The 9,420-nt window shown below is 31.2% G+C and overlaps 1 long non-coding RNA gene across 1 annotated transcript; it reads left to right on the forward strand.

Moving 5' to 3' along the window:
* The first annotated feature begins 2,505 nt into the window (after positions 1-2,505).
* Positions 2,506-3,579, forward strand: LOC117179156. The gene is made up of 4 exons (XR_004467872.1): positions 2,506-2,767; positions 2,924-2,959; positions 3,048-3,086; positions 3,482-3,579. It is a non-coding gene; the product is annotated as an uncharacterized LOC117179156 (long non-coding RNA).
* Positions 3,580-9,420: the final 5,841 nt, after the last annotated feature.

The raw sequence follows: 9,420 nt of genomic DNA on the forward strand, positions 1-9,420 counted from the left end.
GGATGTGCATATCAAAAAAAATGTATGAAAATTCATACGGAAGACCAAATGTGGGCCTTTTCCTCAACTTTCAAATAAAGTATACTAAAATCTATTTTAATTGTTTATGTAATAATATTAATCATATATTTATAAACAATTAGATTTTTTCAATTTGGACCTGTTTTTTTATTAGTCAAATACTTTTAAAGAAATGCATTTATTAATAGGAATAAATTTTACATATATTAGATTAACAACATAAAAATACACGATTTTGCCAGTGAAAGGTTGTGTTTTACACTTCGCGAGCCCGAGCCACTATTAAAAAATTGATTGCTCCGAAAGTATTTGATTACTTTTTTTTATGCACATAACATTTTTTTTTAATTTTCTCGAAAACTTTGCGTGATATATTGAAATAAAAAATACGTATCGAATGTTTTTGACTATTAAATCAGAAAAAAGAAAATTTACGAGAAAAAAATTTTGGTGATAAATATTGTATGAAATGTCCCATACATAGTATATAGACGTATAATGAGAAATAATGGGATACCTGAAATACAACAAATAATAGATCCAGAATCATCAATTGTGGCCATCCATTTTCCAAGTGTACAACTTTTTACTACTTTTTAACCTTATCCCTCCCCATTGTGGACAAACTTGGATTTTTGCCAAAACCTCCTACCCTATCCCATCTGTTCAAATTTACTGATTTCATATTTTTTATAAATGAGAAGTTGCCCCTTGTAAGTGAAGTATGCTGGGTTTTCTTTAATAGAACGTGAAAAAAGTCTTCTGCTTTTGTTAACTCTTGAATTTCCGCCACTCTATTTGATTCGAAAATTTTTTTAGGATAAGAGTAAATTGAGTAACTTCATAATCTTCTTGAATTTGTATTTATTTCAGTGATGTCTGTACCGTTTTGTACAGTTTGGCCAACAGGACTACACCAGATAACTTCAGCCTGAGCAAAGACACACCTTTGATTGGTGCCATCTTGGACTTAGCGAAGTCTCTCTATACTCCAATCGTTGATCTATTATAGCTGTGCCTGATAACTGAACCATCATGTCCCCAAAGCTTTTGGGACGGGATCATCCCAGTCTAGCTTGAGTTTTTGAATTTCTTGTAATTTCATCTTTTCTAGTATAATTACCGATGCTCAAAGACGCAACGGAACATAAAGTTAGGCTACCTGCGATAAGACTGTGCGTTTCGTAACATTCTGATATTCCATGCTATGTACCTCCTCAATCAAGGTATCTTTCTTCGATTCCCAGCATACTCCTTACGTTCGAGCGTTTATTTCCAAGTCCAATTTAATTTTAGCCTCTTTGCCTGCCTCGAGTAAGTCTTCTCCTACTCCTGGCTGATTTGATATCAATTTGCGTAGATTGAGTCTGGCTTTTCTGTCTCGTTTCAGTATCTCGTCTGTCTATTTGCTCGCTTGCTCCAGACTTTTAGCGCAAGTGAGCAGTTCGCTCATAGAGCAGTCGGCTTTTAAGGCTTTTGCTTTTAACGGAAGGGATGGACTTTCATCTAGAGTTAGCTGCTTTAAGCATTTTGTAGCAGGAACGGTGCTGCCAAGGTTCAGTACGTTACGGTATTTAGTAGATAGGCTCTTAGCGGCTCTGGTTTTTTAGTTCTTTACAGACTTTTTTTTATAAATTCTGTCCTCCGGATAAACCTCAAATTGCCGGTACATCTTCTGGAAACCTCGAAATTTTCCATTCCACGGGGAACGGGTCCAACAGATCCATGCATACTTCAAACGGAAATATCTCCGGTTTAAACAGACTTAGCTCCATTTATTATTTTTAATTGTAGCCCAGACTCTTGCACAAGCGAATAATGTAAACAAAATATAAAAATTAATTTTGTATAATAAAAATTTTTTAAAATAATAAGACGGCTTTGTAGAAAAATCTGTATGACTTCATAAAAGATAATTGAAAAAATTAAATGTTAAAAATGTGAAGTTCAGAATGTAGTTGCACTTCAAGACCTTGTTGACAGTTTTTGTTTTATAGAAAAAAACATATGTTTTCGCAAAATTGATGTTGACAAATTTCGACATTTTCATATACACTTCATACACATTTTCATATATTTATTATTGAAATAGTATAAAATTTTATCGATGTTAGCGCCGGCTGCAAACATATCGCACTTGTTTGCTTGATATGCTCTTGACATATAGGTCTGCGAGAATAGACACAGCAATACGCACTTTTGCGGTTGAGAGAGGACGGGAAAAAGGCACAAGGCTTTCTATCATCTAATACTCGACACCAGCTTCTGAGTCACTCTCTGAAATCTCAGTCGCAGCTTCCAGTTCTCGTTCTGATTCAATCAGCTCTGCTGAACGGCGAACCGATGAGCGTGTGACGCGCTTCGACATAATCTAGAAAAAGACTAAAACATTCATTATTATAACACATTGTATTGTTACTTTGCTAGCAATATATCCAAGTATCTTTTTTTACATTCAGATTAAAAATAACAGCTGTCTTTACCTCGAATTGGTTTTCGTCCAAATCAGTTTTTATAGCCCACTCTGGCTGTTAGTGCCCGAATAGCCCAAGTAACATTCCTGAATATTACAAGGCATCGCTACCACTTTTTACCCCCACTCGATGGAGCTCGCCGTTACTTAGCTCTTAAGATACATCCTGCTGAAAAAAAGTTCGGATCCTTTACCACCCAGGTGGTAAAAAGTGGTGAACGACTGCGTTCAGAACAAACCTCTCAACCCAATCGCTTCGCAAAGACAACGGAAGTAATTATTATAATATAATGACCTCAAATTACAAGCTTTTCCTGAATAATTTTTGTGAAATTGTAAACATGCTTAATGATTAAAAATGTTTTTATTAAATACTTCTGATTCATATTGGAATTATTTAAATACATTTCTATATATTTCTTTTTACAGAATTAAGTTCACAGGCCGAAAATAGACACAATTTGGGTAACGTATAATTTATAAAAATCTTCTTATTTCATCGTGTTAATGATTATTTTCATTATTAAACTCTGTGTTTATCTCTTGTTAACAGATTTAGAATTGCGTCTCGGAATAGGAAACATATATTCAGGTACCGTATAAGTGATAATAGTTGTACAACAATTCCCATTGCTTATTTTTTCAACGTTTTTTCTTTTTAGAAATAATCAGTTTCAAGTTTTTTGTACTTTAACTTGTGCTTCGTTAACATTGGAAATTATTAAATCACATTAAAAGCTAAAGTGAAAAAAGAAATTAATACTGATCATTTTCGAAAAAATTTAAAGTAAAAAAGATGCGCAATTAAATTTAACAACCACATTCAGCGTTTGAAAATTAAAATCTGAACATTTCTTTTAATAGCCTTCAGGGACCTAGTTTTCGCAACAACAAAAATTGTAAACGCTTTTAATGGAACCGCGCCCTCGGTTTCACCTGTTCCATTAATATTTCAATCATTTAAAACCTTTTATTTTTTTCTTACAGGATCAAGTTCGCAGGGTGAAGTCAGAGCCGGAAATGAACACCGACATGAGATGGCGGGAAGAGTCCCGCATGCAAGCCACAGGAACGGTAACGCCAGAATATCTTTGTCGTTGAGGGTCGTGCATATACCACCTTGAAATTTTTTTATTATTTTTTCGCGCCCGCCACTCTTCCTCCTTTGCGCACGTCGACTTATTTTATATTATATAAAAATACACTAGAACCTGTATTGAATTACGGTTTCGGGCATTATCTTCAATTGGTCGTAAAGCTATTGACAGATCATCAAAATGGAAACATTCAGGGCTGTGTAAACCATTTCCAATTTCAATACATAATATTATGCAACATAGACGCTTGGGTATCCGCGCATTGCCAGTTGATCGCTATGCTTCTAGTGTTTCACGCATGGTTGATTAAGTTTCTCTCGACCCTGTGGGCTCCTCTATCACCACGAAAGTGCGGATCGATGTGTTCTAGAATTTAGTAAATCCAAAGAATTATGTTCCAGGTCACAGTTAGTAGATATTTTTGGTATTTAGCAACTACGAAGCTAAAAAGTGCTGCCACTTGGCCGAAAATTCGGTTCAACTGAAGTACATAAGCTTAATGATAAAAAGTGGGAGGTTACAAATATCGCTCCTATAATTCTGTTTCACAAGGTACAAAATAAACCAAATAAGTGGAAAACTGGTTTTTTCTAATTTGGGCACTGATTGTGATGTTTTCACTGTTTAAAAAATTTAATTTAAGGCATTTCAGTATCGCTGATTACAATTTTTAATATTTATTTTCCAAAAAAGAAAACAACTGAACCAACATGGCGGGGTGCAATACCCGTCCAATATGGATTGAGCTTGCAATAGCTGATATTTACTGAAGGGTGCATTTTTTCTTTCTGTTGCTAAAATTTTCATACAAGCTAAAACTACAGATGGCTGAAAATAAAATTGGTATATTTCTTCATTGAATGCCTTATAAATGCTTTGAAATAGAAAAATCAATTGCATTTAGCAAAACTATTTTACGCAGCTATTTTTTAATTGAAGTTTTGTTTTACTAATCACGGACAATTGTTCAATAATAAATTGTGGTCAGATTTTGATAAGTTTTGCTTTACAAAACGTACGAGGTCAAAGCATTACAGCAGTATACCATTTATTTTAAAACACTGCATGTTTGAAGAATAAAACTTTTTTTAGAATAAACTTGTGTTGACTTTAACGTTTGTTGCAGCAATGGTTCGGATCACAATAAGCGGCTCGCGAAGCCTTCTGCGTGAGCTGTTGTTATCAAATGGTGCTTCGAGGCACCATAAAACTTTGAAAAATTTAAGAGTTGAAAAAAAAAAAATTGATTATTTTTGACGAGGTTTTTTTATTTTTTCCTTACTCTGCACCTAAAAGGTAAATAAAGAAATTTTAACAAATTATATACCGTATAATTGATTGAAAATATCCCTATTAAATAGTGCTATAGGATCTTTTTAATTATTAAAACCTTATGATTTAAAAAAATTGTCTTCTTTAATCGTTTTCATTAATATTTTAATTTTTGAACTCTGTTTCTAACTCTTTTAACAGATTTAATATTGTCTCTTGGAATCCTAAACAATAAGTTTATCGAGGCTACGAGCGCAACCGAAGATGCCAGTAGGTCGTTCACGCCAATTCCACAGACGCACAGTGTGCGTATACATCGTAACGAACACCATAAGCCCGGCATGTCAGGAATTCAACATAAAAACATCAATTACCCGCTAATATTTGTTTCTAAACGTATATTCTACGAAGCAGCAACTAATAATTTTAAAATGATAGTAGGAAGTATGCCTGTAGTAATAATGTTTCGGTCGATCATTGGAAGATTCGACCATGGTTATCTTCGTCCAATATTTGACGATAAATTGAAAGTAATTAAAATTAACTTACCATATGAGAAAGAGCCTGTTTTTGTCGAAATGCTTCCGCAAGAAATGGTGGAATTTGGGATGAACGAACCCATCCCACGAGAGCGTCTTACTAATTATGATCCACCAGCTTCTGCTTCAGAGGGAAACTAACAGAATTAATTAATAATTATATGTCACAGCGTATATTTTACTGTATTTCAATACTTTTGCTAGAAAACTGGTGCTGGTATAAGTAGACAAACAGTATAAATTGTAGCTACATGTAGTAAAAAATTGTAATTAAACTAAACAATATAGAGTTAACTTCTTTTATAATTCTTAACTTTAAACTCTAGAAAAATCTAATACAATGTAAAAAATTACTAGCTCCAAGGGAATGCGCTTTTTTGGTTATTTTAGTGTCAACTACTTAGGATTTGTTTTCACGATAGCCATCCATCAGCCGAATTAACAATTTAAGGTGGGGGAAGGGGTACGCGCCGAAAAATATAATTGATAACAGGGGTGGGTGAGTCATTGGAAGTCACGTTATGAATTTAGATGATGATAGACTGTAACAAAATTTACAATTTTTGAAATATGTGATTCTTTTTATCGGTGCAGTTCAGTAATGACTTAATAAGTTTGAAAATCACTTTCATACTTGAGACTTCACCCTCTTTTTCTCATCTCCCACTAACCCACATTTAATGCATTTTTACTTTTTTATCTGCTTTCAAGAAACTTCGACGTTTATATATTTTCTTTTGAATTTAAGTCTTCTGGTTCAAAATTCTACTATTTAATTGAAAACTTTATTCTTTAAAAAAATATTGCAACAAGTTAATTGAAGAATGACCTTTTTTGTAAAAAAGTAACTAGTTGTTTAGAAATTCTCAACTGCTTGGTTTAAAATCATACATTTGGTTCTAAATTCCTTCTTCTTGATTTGAATCAAAAATAGTTTCAAACAAAATTATTATTACTTTTGATTGAAGACTCATGATTTCAGTTGAGAATTTAACTATTTAGTGAAAAATTAACTTAATTGTTCAAAAATCATATTTTTGGGTGCAATATTAAACTTTTTTGTAGATCATCCTTTTTTTGACTTACACTTCTTTTTCAGTTTTACAATAGGCTTGGGCACCACGAAATGGGGCAGAAATATACTTTTAATCTAGAGTTTACAATTTGAATCGAATTTGAGCATTATTTTAAATATAAAATCTAACTAAATTTAAAGAAATTTTTCACATCATATTTTTAAACATCGATCCATTAATTTTGTATTTATAGAAAAAATGACACTAGCAGAAAAGTTTTATGAACGATTCCATTTTTTAACTTCCTACATTTATGTAAAATATCATGATATTAGTGTTGTCATTCCTTACAAATAAGATTCAGTGTTTTGAAATATTTTATAAATTCGGTTATTTTTATATTGATAAATTAATGCGTGAAAGTGTTATACTTCAAGATTGAAAATACGTGTAAAGTATTTTTTATTCTTGTTTTGCTTATTTTTTAACAAGAATAAACAATTGCATATTTAACCCATTTCATTCTCTAAGCACTTCATCTTTTTAAAAAAATCAAACAAAATTTGTCCGCAATAAATAACATATACCATTTTTTAATACCTAATAACAAAATTAAATTTTTTAAACAGGGTTAATAAACAAGTACATATTTCAATAAATTATTAACTGGCAGATATTCTCTTTCCAACAAAATCCATTTTTAAAAACTTGGAACAAGTATTTTCTTATTATACCTTAAGTTTTCATGCGAATTGATGGCTGAAAATGTAATGTGATATCTAAGAAGTATATAAAGGCTCAACAATTTATTTTATCACATTATGATTTTTAATATTTGAAGCAAAAACATATCCCACTTCTTCAAATGAATATTTGTTTTGTTTAAACCATGCAATAATGCAATAAAGCAGTTCTTACTTCAATTGTTCATGTAATAATTTGGAAATGTTGATAAGCCTGTAACTAATAAATTATATGAAAATATTACCTTTAGCAGGATTCGAACTTGAGTGAGTCGAGTTGACCTAAGACAACCTTAAGGATTGAGACAATTATGATTCTATAACATGTTTATTATAAAATAAAATTACTTTTTTATTATTACAGTTTTGACAATACGTAAAATGTAAAAAAAATCTCATAAACTCATTGTAAAATTAATAAAATAATAACTAATAGATAATTTAAGAAAAAAAATAATTTTGAAATTGTTGAATCAAACGGTGTTATTAGGTTTAACGTATCTCGGAATTTTAGAGAATTTCATAGCTTATAAAATGTGTATGAAAAAAAGGGGCACTAAAAGGATTTTACAAGAAAAACCTTGAACTCTAAGCTTACATTTATTTTAAATATACTTTGCAAGTTTAATGATTTTCGTCCAAGGTACAATCGAAATCTGATAACTTGACATTCGATAAGTGTACACATGATGCGACAGACCGCAATGTTCGAGCTCCGAGATTCAACATTTTAAGATGTTTTTTAAAACGTACTTTGCTTTATCTTCGAAACCAAAATATATTCTAAAATGAAATCTTCTGGTCCAAAAAAGCGAAGAAACGAAATATAATTAATAATAAATTAATTATATGAATACCTATTGAGATTTGTGCTAAAATTGCAAGATTTTGTAAAATTGTTAGGGTGAATTTATTTCCTAAAGAGTAAACAAGTATTTTTGATACTTGGAAAATTTTTTATTTACTATGATAGGAAATACGTAAATAAATATACAAGAACGTCGCGCTTTGAGTACGGAACAAGACCACGCAGATAGATTCAACGTCAAAAAAGAAACATGTACTCAGGAAAATATGAAAAAAGTATAATGAAATTCCGATAAAATTCCGTAAACAACTATAAGGGATACAGAATCATACGGTTCATACAATTTATTAGCGAGTAACATCGATTTTTTAATACATCTTTTGATTAGATTTTTTGAAAATTTCCTCCATAAGCGATTGTCTCGTTTTGGTTATATATTTTTTTCCTGTCGCATCATTTTTGTGTTTAATCGAGACACTTTGAAAGTAACTTTTGTAATATTTTTTACAGTTTTCGCTCACGTAAGCTAGAAAATTACAAAATGTTTTTTCTTGTGAAATTCTAAAACTTTTAGGCCAATTTGCATTTTTTAAGATCTTCAAACGAGATCGATTTGTTAATAGAAAACATTTCTGGCTTTCCATTAGAGCTTTAACCGTTTTTTTTTACAGCTTTGATAACATTTTATTCTACCTTATTTACATCCTTTACATTGGAATCTTTTTGCCCTACTACGAAAAAGGCGAAGTCTTCAAGTTCTTAATCAAATCAATATATTCTTGCTCGGGTTTAATCGTCTTTCGCATTTTTTTCTTTTGTCCATATAGATCAAAATTATTTTGACTAAAATTTAGAACAAATTCATAACTAAGATATGAACAGATATCCATTCAAATTTCATTAAATAATCTCTTTTAGTTTCGAATATATCGAGAGTTCAGTATGTATATCAAGCGCTCGTTTCGTTTTTCCTTCCGAACCTTCCATTTTAATTTAAACAGTTTAATTACCTCTGTTAGCACTTTCAATTACTGCTCTTTAATGTTTTTGAATATTGTTATTTCCAAAAACCTTTGATTCAGAATAATTAAAAATATTTTATATCTCGTGATATTTTCTCGTATGACAAGCCAATTATTTGTTCATTGCCTTTTAAACAATATATCTTTGATAAATATCTGCCATCTCCAAAGGTGATAATATTTAAGTTATAAAAAATAATTTTTCTTTACATAACGTTAATGTATCTAAATTCGATGTAATAACTGCAAGATCCACACGCATGAATCTCTGCGTGAATTATATAGACTACCAGTGTTGTACACTTTGTAATGTGCTTTTGGTGGTCCGATGATTTTGTTTAATTGACTTAAAAGGACTTTGAGTCAGACAGAATTGTTCTGGATGGAAATTTTTTGAATGATAGTTTACGATAAGATTTAAATTAACTC

Source organism: Belonocnema kinseyi, chromosome 8 (assembly GCF_010883055.1).
Source record: "Belonocnema kinseyi isolate 2016_QV_RU_SX_M_011 chromosome 8, B_treatae_v1, whole genome shotgun sequence".
In the NCBI taxonomy this organism is placed as follows: domain Eukaryota; kingdom Metazoa; phylum Arthropoda; class Insecta; order Hymenoptera; family Cynipidae; genus Belonocnema; species Belonocnema kinseyi.